Genomic DNA, 12,174 nt, shown 5'->3' on the forward strand with positions numbered 1-12,174 from the left:
ACTCTATACTTATTTACTGATAATTTCCCATTTCCCCTCTCTTACTCCTTAAGAGCCACCATCCTATTTTCTGTCTCTGTGAATTTGACTACTGCAAGTACTTCATATAAATGAAAGTATACAGTATTTGTCTTTCTGCAACTGGCTTCTCTCAGCTGTCATTATGACCTCAACATTCATTCATGTAGCATACTACAAAATTTCCTTTCCTTTTAAGAGTGAGCAATATTCCACTGATCTGGGAAAAATATTCTGTGAGAAATATCAATAACCTCAGATGCAGATGACAGCATCCTTCTGGCAGAAAGCAAAGAGGAACTAAACAACCTCTTGATGAAAGTGAAAGAGGAGAGTGAAAAAGTTGGCTTAAAATCCAGCATTCAAAAAACAAAGATCATGGCATCTAGTCCCATCACTTCATTGCAAATAGATGGGGAAACAATGGAAACTGTGAGAGACTTTATTTTCTTGGACCCAAAATCACTGCAGATGGTGACTGCAGCCATGAAATTAAAACACCCTTGCTCCTTGGAAGAAAAGCTATGACCAACCTACATAGCATATTAAAAAGCAGAGATATTGCTTTGCAAAAATACGTCCATCTAGTTAAAGCTATGGTTTTTCCAGTGGTCATGGATGGATGTGAGAGTCAGACTATAAAGAAAGCTGAGCGCCAAAGCATTGATGCTTTTCAATTGTGGTGTTGGGAAGACTGCTGAGAGTCCCTTGGACTGCAAGGAGATCCAACCAGTCCATCCTAAAGGAAATCAGTCCTAAATATTCATTGGAAGGACTGATGCTGAACCTGAAACTCCAATACTTTGGCCACCTGATGTGAAGAACTGACTCATCTGTAAAAACCCTGATGCTGGGAAAGATTGAAGACAGGAGGAGAGGGGATGACGGAGGATGAGATGGTTGGATGGCATCACCAGCTCGACGGACATGACTTTGAGCAAGCTCTGGGAGTTGGTGATGGAGAGGGAAGCCTGGCATGCTGCAGTCCATGGGGTAGAAAAGAATAGGGCACGACTGAGGTCTGTCTAGTCAAGGCTATGGTTTTTCCATTGGTCATGTATGGATGTTAGAGTTGGACTGTGAAGAAGGCTGAAGGCTGAAGAATTGATGCTTTTGAATAGTGGTGTTGGAGAAGACTCTTGAGAGTCCCTTGGACTGCAAGGAGATCCAACCAGTCCATTCTAAAGGAGATCAGTCCCTGATGTTCTTTGGAAGGACTGATGCTAAAGCTGAAACTCAAGTACTTTGGCCACCTCATGTGAAGAGTTGACTCATTGGAAAAGACTCTGATGCTGGGAGGGATTGGGGGTAGGAGGAGAAGGGGACGACAGAGGATGAGATGGCTGGATGGCATCACGGACTCGATGGACGTGAATCTGAGTGAACTCTGGGAGTTGGTGATGGACAGGGAGGCCTGGCGTGCTGTGATTCATGGGGTCGCAAAGAGTCAGACACGACTGAGCGACTGAACTGAACTGAACTGAACTGAGCAACTGAACTGGACTGAATATTCCACTGTATGTTTATAGCACATTTTCTTTATCCAGTCATCCAGTGACAGATACCTGTGTTTTTTCCACAATTTAGCTATTGTGAATCATGCCGTTTTTACCATGGGAGTATAAATATGTCTTTGACACCTTGTTTTTAGTTATTTTGAATATATAGTCAGCAATGGGATCGCTGGATCACAGGGCAATTTTATGTTTAATTTTTTTGAGGAACCGCCATCCTGTTTTGTACATCAGCAGTACCATTTTACAACCATTCTATGAATAATGTTCCAATATTCAAATAACATTCCAATTATTCAAATCCTCATCAACACTTGTTATTTTCTGTTTGTTTATTTTTAAAATGAAAGTAGTGTTGACTTTCAGTGTTAGTTTTAGGTGTACAGCATGGTGACTCAATATTTTTTTTTACAGATTATGCTCCATTTACAGTTATTACAAATAATGGCTATATTTCCCTGTACTGTACAATATATCTTTGGTCCTTATCCAGTTTTATATATGGTAGTTTCTATCTTTTTAACCTGTAACTCTAGCTTGCCCCTCCCCTCCTTCTCCTTCCCTTGCCAAACTGGAACCTAGTTTTCTATATTTTTAAGTCAATTTGGTAATATAAATTTATTTGTTTTATGTTTTTTATTTCACATGTAATTAATAACAGTGTGGTCCACTGGAGAAGGGAATGGCAAACCACTTCAGTATTCTGTACCAAGGGAACATTTCATGCAAAGATGGGTTCAATAAAGGACAGAAATAGTATGGACCAAACAGAAGCAGAAGATATTAAGAAGAGGTGGCAAGAATACACAGAAAAACTGTACAAAAAAGACCTTCACAACCCAGATAATCACGATGGTGTGATCACTCACCTATAGCCAGACATCCTGGACTGTGAAGTCAAGTGGGCTTTAAGAAGCATCACTATGAACAAAGCTAGTAAAGGTGATGGAATTCCAGTTGAGCTATTTCAAATCCTTGAAGATGATGCTGTGAAAGTGCTGCACTCAATATGCCAACAAATTTGGAAAACTCGGCAGTGGCCACAGGACTGGAAAAGGTCAGTTTTCATTCCAATCCCAAAGAAAGGAAATGCCAAAGAATGCTCAAACTACCACACAATTACACTCATTTCACACACTAGTAAAGTAATACTCAAAATTCTCCAAGCCAGGATTCAGCAATATGTGAGCCATGAACTTCCTGATGTTCAAGCTGGTTTTGAAAAGGCAGGGGAACCAAAGATCAAATTGCCAACATCCACTGGATCATGGAAAAAGCAAGAGAGTTCCAGAAAAATGTCTATTTCTGTTTTATTGACTATGCCAAAGCCTTTGACTGTGTGGATCACAATAAGCTGTGGAAAATTCTGAAAGAGATGGGAATACCAGACCACCTGACCTGCCTCTTGAGAAACCTATATGCAGGTCAGGAAGCACCAGTTAGAACTGGACATGGAACAACAGACTGGTTCCAAATATGAAAGGAGTACGTCAAAGCTGTATATTGTCACCCTGCTTATTTAACTTCTATGCAGAGTACATCATGAGAAATGCTGGGCTGGAAGAAGCACAAGCTGGAATCAAGATTGCCAGGAGAAATATCAATAACCTCAGATATGCAGATGACACCACCCTTATGGCAGAAAGTGAAGAGGAACTAAAAAGCCTCTTGATGAAAGTGGAAGAGGAGAGTGAAAAAGTTGACTTAAAGCTCAACATTCAGAAAATGAAGATCATGGCATCTGGTCCCATCACTTCACGGGAAATAGATGGGGAAACAGTGAAAACGGTGTCAGACTTTATTATTTTGGGTGGTGGTGATTGCAGCCATGAAATTAAAAGATGCTTACTCCTTGCAAGAAAAGTTATGACCAACCTAGATAACGTGTTGAAAAGCAGAGACATTACTTTGCCAACAAAGGTCTGTCTAGTCAAGGCTATGGTTTTTCCAGTGGTCATGTATGGATGTGAGAGCTGGACTGTGAAGAAAGGTGAGCACCGAAGAATTGATTTTTTGAACTGTGGTGTTGGAGAAGACTCTTGAGAGTCCCTTGGACTCCAAGAAGATCCAACCAGTCCATCCTAAAGGAGACCAGCCCTGGGATTTCTTTGGAGCGAATGATGCTGAAGCTGAAACTCCAGTACTTTGGCCACCTCATGCCAAGAGTTGACTCATTGGAAAAGACTCTGATGCTGGGAGGGATTGGGGGCAGGAGGAGAAGGGGACAACAAAGGATGAGATGGCTGGATGGCATCACTGACTCGATGGACGTAAGTCTGAGTGAACTCCGGGAGATGGTGATGGACAGGGAGGCCCGGCGTGCTGCCATTCATGGTGTCGCAAAGAGTTGGACACGACTGAGCAACTGAACTAACTGAACTGAATAACAAGCAATATTTGTCCTTCTCTGTCTGACTTATTTCACTGAACTGTCCAGGAGTGAAATTGCTACAATCTATGGCAGCTCTATATTTAGTTTTCTGAGGAAACTACATTGTTTACTTGAGTCCTCTTGCTTTTCGCTTGCTCGATGAGCCTGACTAAAAGTTCATCAATTTTGCTTATCTTTTTAAAAAATCAGCTCTTGTTTTTATTGATTTTTTCTAATTTTTTGCCTCTTTTTAAAATCCCCTCTGATATTTATTATGTTCTTCTTTCTGCTGACTTTTGGCTTAGCTTGTTCTTTTTTTTTTTTCCCCCTAAATTCTCTAGATGGTTAGGTTAGGGTGTTTGAGGTTTTTCTTGTAGCCTGTATCACTGCACACTTCCCACTCAGAACTGCTTTTGCTACATTCCATAGATTTGGAATGCTGTCTCACTATTTTCATTTGTCTCAATGTATTTTCTGATTTCCTCTTTGATTTCTTCATTGACCCATTTTTGTTTTAGTAGCATGTTGTTTGGTCTCCATGTGTTATTCTTCCCATTTTTCTTTCTGTAATTGATTTTCTAGTTTCATACCATGGTGGTTGGAAAAAAAAAAAATGCTTCAGATAATTTCTATTCTCTTAATTTTGTTAGGGCTTGTTTCGTGGCCCAGCACATGATTCATGCTGAGGAAAGTTCCATGTGAACTTGAAAAGAATGTGTGTTCTGCTGTTTTTGGATGGAAAGTTCATTGTTGTTGTTTAGTCTGACTTTTCTGTGATTCCATTGCCCACCATCGCCCACCCGGCTGTTGTGTCCACGGTGTAGGGTCAGGGAGTTAGAGAAGGTAAGGTTTGGAAAAAGAATGAGACCCGCACTTTACAGGAACAGATCACCTTTAATGAGGTGAGAAGGGGCAGCAGTCAGATTAGTGAGCTGCTGCACTAACCCAAGAAAAGAGTAAGTATACATAGGCATGTATGTGGAAATCTACTGTCTTAAGGCGGCCTGTTCCTCTTCAAGGTTGTTCAGATTAATTATCTCTTAAATGGCTGGGGCAAGGAATTCTGGAGATCGTCCAAAGGCTGGGACCAGCTGGGAGCTGGGCAAAATCAACCTGAATGTCCATTTTTTCTTTACATGAGTGAGTTCTTTGTTTTGCATACAATGGTAGGGAGGACCCAGAGGGGAGTTTTAACTCCAGGCTATTTTGAGCCCTTTAACTTTCCTTCACATGGGAATTCCCAGGCAAGAACACTGGAAGAGTTGCCATTTCCTTCTCCAGGGCATCTTCCTGACCCAGGAGATGTCTAACTGGTCTGTTGTGTCATTTAAGACCACTGTTGGTTTGTTGATTTTCTGTCTGTATTATCTGTTCACTGATGTAAGTGGGGTTTTTTGTTTTTGTTTTTGTTTTTTCCTTATAGTAGCCACCCTAATGGATGTTGTAGCTAAGAAAAACTAAAGGACACGGAAGTAAAAAGAGTTACAATATCCAAGTAATTATGCCAAACCTGTGTAAAATGAGATCAAAATTCCATTCCCTTTCTACTAGAGTACTTTGTCCTATTAATTTTCAGTTGGGCCAGAAACAAACAAACAAACAAAATTCCTGTTTTGAATTATTTGCTTAGTAGTCAGACTTACACTTGGAATAGAAAACACAATATTTATAATTTTTTTAGAGTTAAGAAACTAGGTACTTATCTTTTGTCTCCAGTTAAGCCGTTCATTTTCCTGGAAGGATTCTAAAGTCAAATTTCATATAAAGTATTATTAACTTTCCAGTTGTTTTGGAAAAATAACTTCTTAATGAATTTGACTCAGAGCATGTTCTCTCGACAGTGTGCTGGCCCCAGTGGTGGTTACTTACTCCAATTCCTTGTGCCCATGAGCTAAAATGTTTGCTCAATTCCTCTAAAGTCTGGGTTTTCATTGTGCCATGTGTCACAAAAATTGGATATTTTGTTCTCTAGCAAGTTAGGCCATTAAATGAAATTGTGAAAGTAGTTTTGTTTCTTTTTCTTGCATAAACCCTTCCTTTGCTGTTGTTAGTTTTGTCCCTCTTTTAGTATTCATCTTTTTAGTCTCTCCTCCTATCATCACAAGAACCAGAGAGCTTCTGCAGAGCTGAATTTCTTCAAGCAACAGAATGATCCATATGCATTCCCTCTTCCATTCAGTGGGTGATAAAGTTCTAATTTTATGCCTTTTTTAAGATAAATGTCAGTTACACCTAAATGTAAAACTAAAGAAGAAAAATATAACTATGAAATCATTATGAATAAAATATGGGACATCTACAACTTGAAATTTATAAGGAAAAAATACAGTTTTTTCATTTCTAGTCATCTCTAATCAATCTGATAGTTTTGGTGGTATTAGATATAAACAGCTTTGAAACAAAATATGCCATAGTACAATAAAATACAAGGAACAGGATGGGAGAAAATATTACAACATGTAAAACAGAGGTAAAATATTGTAGATATATAAATTAATAAATGTACATTGTTTAATTAAATGTAAAAGGAATACTGATTAATAAATGCTGACAGTACAAAATATGATAAATATATATAAAGGCAAAAAAAAAAACAGATGGGGTAATACAATGTCACCAAGTAAGTGAAGTTTTGTGGAAATGAACACACATTATGAAAAACTATGCAGGAGCTTTAAGGAGTGAAGTATTTCTAGACTTAGAGACATGAAAAGATCTTAAGGGCAAGTCATTTAATCAATAACAGGTCAGATTCAACATACTCTGGGTGAAACTGTTTTTCTGTTATGTTACACTGGAAATATGAACCCAAAAATACAGAAACTCAGAAGATGGATTTTAAGTCCAGAGGACTGCAAAAGATATGACCATGCCATTATTGCTAAAATATATGTGAACATTAGACAGATAGAAAAGTAATGTTGGGACTTCTAAGATGAGGCTGGGCTCTGAATCTAAACTCCTTATAATTGCTTTCCAGTCTCACCTGTCAATCCTGCTACTGCATCTAGAATCAATCCCCAAACTTTCCCTTCTGGCAGGTTGTCATCATTCATGCCTTTTTGCCTTGAACCAGTTGGTTCCCCTGTACTTAATATATTTCTCCATCCTCCCCTCAGTCCTTCTTTCTTCCCATTTGCTTGGCTAATTCCTCCTGTTACCCTTAGCTAGGGAACCACCTGCTTTGTAAATCTTTCCTGCTCCCCATTAACTCTCTCTGAGCCTTTTTAATTCCTCATTCTTCTTTTCCCATAGAGGTTATTCTGCTATTTGAGATCCAGATTCAAAAGGGGTTAAAGACATTGACTCTTATAAAGTCAGTAAAATATTGATAATAGAAATGAACTATACTTTCCATTTAAACCAGTCAATCCTAAAGGAAATCAACCCTGGACATTCATTGGAAGGACTGAAGCTGAAAGTGAAGTTCCAATACTTTGGTCACCTGATGTGAAGAGCTGACTCACTGGAAAAGACCCTGATGCTGGGAAAGATTGAGGGCAAGAGGAGAAGTGGCCAAGAAAGGATGAGATAGCTGAATGGCATCATCGACTCAATGGTCATGAGTTTGAGCAAGCTCTGGGAGATAGTGAAGGACAGGGAAGGCAGGTTGCAGTCTATCTTGTCGCAAAGAGTCGGACATGACTTAGCAACTGAACAATGACAACAACAAACTTCCCATGCAGTTTGTGCATGTGTGTGTCAATGAGTAAATATGGAAAGTGAAAGATGAATGAAGTAACCTGAACAATTCTGTAAAACAGGTGCTAATTATGCAAATAATGGCATGTCAAAATTAGTGCAAAAACTATGTTATTCACCACCTAATATCCCATCTTCCTGCTTATAGATCAAGTGTGTGTGTTTTATTCAGTTAGTCGTGTCTGACTCTTTGTGACACTATGGACTGTAGCCCTCAAGGTTCCTCTGTCCATGAAATTCTCCAGGCAAGAACACTGGGGTGGGCTGACATTTCCTACCCCAGGGGGGAATCTTTCCTACTCCATGTAAAGTTTTGTTTCTTTGATATACCCACATAGATGTGAAGATTGTTTCACATAAATTGTTATTGTTTCACATAGATGGGAAGATTCCTCTTTAGGAATCCTGGCAGACTGCTAATGTCTTTTCCTCTTGTTATATTTACAAATGTCAAAAAGAAAAAGAAAGTAAATGGATGAGGTAAAACTTACAGATTTGCAACATCAAGCACAATAATTTCAAAAATACTGTGATGCTCTCTCACAGATGCTAGACTGCAATTGAGGATGAAAATGTCCAACAAGTTTAAAATAAGTAACAAGCAGAGTCAGGAAATTTTTTTCTGACATTATCAGGAATTCACAAGAAGTGAACTCTATTGTTCACATTATCAAGAATTCAAAAGAAGTGAACAAGACTGGGAACTGACTGTGGCTCAGATCATGAACCCCTTATTGCGAAATTCAGACTTAAATTGAAGAAAGTGGAGAAAAGGAATAGGCCATTCAGGTATGACCTAAATTAAGTCCCTTATGTCGATACAGTGGAAGTGAGAAATAGATTTAAGGGACTAGATCTGATAGACAGAATGCCTGATGAACTATGGATGGAGGTTCATGACATTGTGCAGGAGACAGGAATCAAGACCATCCCCAAGATAAAGAAATGCAAAAAAGCAAAATGGCTGTCTGAGGAGGAATTACAAATAGCTGTGAAAAGAAGAAAAGCCAAAAGCAAAGAAGAAAAGGAAAGATATACCCATTTGAATGCAGAGTTCCAAAGAATAGCAAGGATAGAGAAGAAAGCCTTCCTCAGCAACCAATGCAAAGAAATAGAGGAAAACAACAGAATGGGAAAGACTAGAGATCTCTTCAAGAAAGTAAGAGATACCAAGGGAATATTTCATGCAAAGATGGGCTCGATAAAGGACAGAAATTGTCTGGACCTAACAGAAGCAGAAGATATTAAGACGAGGTGGCAAGAATACACAGAAGAACTGTACAAAAAAGACCTTCACAACCCAGATAATCACGATGGTGTGATCACTCACCTAGAGCCAGACATCCTGGACTGTGAAGTCAAGTGGGCCTTAAGAAGCATCACTATGAACATAGCTAGTAAAGGTGATGGAATTCCAGTTGAGCTATTTCAAATCCTTGAAGATGGTGCTATGAAAGTGCTGCACTCAATATGCCAGCAAATTTGGAAAACTCGGCAGTGGCCACAGGACTGGAAAAGGTCAGTTTTCATCCCAATTCCAAAGAAAGACAATGCCAAAGAATGCTCATACTACCACACAATTGCACTCATCTCACATGCTAGTAAAGTAATGCTTAAAATTCTCCAAGCCAGCCTTCAGCAATACGTGAACCGTGAACTTCCAGATGTTCAAGTAGAGGCAGATGTTCCAGATGTTCAAGCTGGTTTTAGGAAAGGCAGAGGAACCAGAGATAAAATTACTAACATCTGCTGGATCATGGAAAAAGCAAGAGAGTTCCAGAAAAACATCTATTTCTGCTTTATTGACTATGCCAAAGCCTTTGACTGTGTGGATCACAATAAAGTGTGGAAAATTCTGAGAGAGATGGGAATATCAGACCACCTGACCTGCCTCTTGAGAAATCTGTATGCAGGTCAGGAAGCACCAGTTAGAACTGGACATAGAACAACAGACTGTTTCAAATAGGAAAAGAAGTACATCAAGGCTGTATATTGTCACCCTACTTATTTAACTTCTATGCAGAGTACATCATGAGAAACACTGGGCTGGAAGAAGCACAAACTGGAATCAAGATTGCCGGGAGAAATATCAATAACTTCAGATATGCAGATGATACCACCCTTATGGCAGAAAGTGAGGAAGAACTAAAAAGCCTCTTGATGAAAGTGAAATAGGAGAGTGAAGAAATTGGCTTAAAGCTCAACATTCAGAAAAGTAAGATCATGGCATCTGGTCCCATCATTCCATGGGAAATAGATGGGGAAACAGGGGAAACAGTGTCAGACTTTATTTTGGGGGGCTCCAAAATCACTGCAGATGGTGATTGCAGCCATGAAATTAAAAGACACTTACTCCTTGGAAGGAAAGTTATGACCAACCTAGACAGCATATTCAAAAGCAGAGACATTACTTTGCCAACAAAGGTCTGTCTAGTCAAAGCTATCGTTTTCTAGTGGTCATGTATGGATGTGAGAGTTGGACTATAAATAAAGCTGAGTGGTGAAGAACTGATGCTTTTGAACTGTGGTGTTGGAGAAGACTCTTAAAATCCCTTGGACTGCAAGGAGATACAACCAGTCCATCCTAAAGGAGATCAGTCCTGGGTGTTCATTGGAAGAACTGATGTTGAAACTGAAACTCCAATACTTTGGTCACCTGATGCAAACAGCTGACTCATCTGAAAAGACCCTAATGCTGGGAAAGATTGAGTGGACTCCGGGAGTTGGTGTTGGACAGGGAGTCTGACGTGCTGCAGTCCCTGGGGTCGCAAAAAGTTGGACACGACTGAGTGACTGAAGTGAACTGAACTCTGTTGCTAAATTTTAAGCAAAAAAGAAAGTAAAGCAATATGGATTTATCATCAACGAAGAAAAAATATTCATCATTCATAATGATATATATAATCTTTCTAATTATGATAACATTATATGGCCACGTAGTAAGCAAAACTATGACCAAGCAAAGGGATTTGAGAGCTCAAGTGAACAGTCTATGAGTAAACAAGGCAATCAAGAAAACTAGATAAGAGGGGAAAAAAAGAAAATCTGGATATTATTGGAATGACTTATGTATATCAGGCATTATCAGCCAACTTCAATTACCTTTTTTAATTTAATTCAGGTTGAACCTGAGGTTATTGAGACTCAGTTCAGTTCAGTTCAGTTCAGTCGCTCAGTCATGTCTGACTCTGAAATCCCATTGACTGTAGCACACCAGCTTCCCTGTCCATCACCAACTCCCGGAGCTTGCTCAAATGCATGTCATTGAGTTAGTGATGTCATCCAACCATCTCATCCTATCATCCCCTTCTCCTCCTGTCTTCAATCTTTCCCAACATCAGGGACTGATTGAGACTCAATCATGCAATCTATGTGGACCGGGATGATTGTCATCTGATACCTGAGATCTGTGGATTCTAATAATGACTCCCTCCTCCTCGTGTTCTTTTTAGAAGAAATAGAATAAAACTCAGATCCCTAACTGCCAGGAAATAACCACCAATTGCTGAAGCAAAACAATGTTGTCTAGATTTAGATGATTAATTGCTGTGCACAAATCATATTTTGGGCCTGTCATGTTATACCTCAAAGCACTGTGTTTGTTTAATATATTAGAGGCTCCATGCTACCCTTTAGGTAGCTCAATTAATACATCACTAACTTAGAAACCTTTCAATCCAGATGGATAGGAAATTAACATGTTACTAAATGAATTACATCCATGGTTTAGGAGAGAGGGGAAAAAAAAAAGAAAACACAACAGTAACAATTCCAAAACAGTGATTTGAAAGAGTTATATATTGATTTCTGTTGTTAAAGTGGATTTCAATGTACAAAATGCTAACTCAACAAAAATCAATAACTCCTTTCACTTCCCAGTGTGCTTTTAAAAACATCATTCAGTTTTATTCAAAAGGGGGATGTTTAATTCAGGACACGTTCCTAATAGTTGCTGCCTTAGTTTAGAATACACAATACAGTACAAGGTGGCAGAATAAAGAGGGGGAGATTCTGACTAATGGTGATGTTTGTGCATTCTGAGATCTATTTATTAGACATTCTAATAGGGAAGGATAAAGTTAACATTACTAAAAACTAACATTTTCCTCAAGTCCCAAGGTCCAAGCTATGTGATGATAGTATTAACAGTTCAAATGATATAAATGTGTCCATTTTAGCTTCAATTTTGTGGGAGAAGCTAGAATATATTTAAGACAAAGGATTTTCTTTATTACTTGGCCATTAAAAGATCAGATAGTTCAAAAGCTCCTATCTCACTAGAAGCTTTACTTATATTATGAAACAGCTTAAGACTCTACCTGGTTCTGGTCTCATGTGTTGAAGAAACATGTCCATCATAGTATAGTAATTCATAAGTTACTATAGAGCTAAATTTAAAAGGTGCTTTTTGTTTCTCTATAAAAGTCCTCCTTAACCAAAAGTGTTAATGCAAATAGAAAGAAAAAAGAAAGAATTAATCTTTCAGTCATGTCCGATTCTTTGTGACCCTACATACTGTAGCCACTGGGCTCCTCTGTCCATGGAATTCTCCAGGCAAGAAGACAAGTG

The sequence above is a fragment of the Capra hircus genome, chromosome 13, assembly GCF_001704415.2.
Source record: "Capra hircus breed San Clemente chromosome 13, ASM170441v1, whole genome shotgun sequence".
NCBI classification, from domain to species: Eukaryota; Metazoa; Chordata; class Mammalia; order Artiodactyla; family Bovidae; genus Capra; species Capra hircus.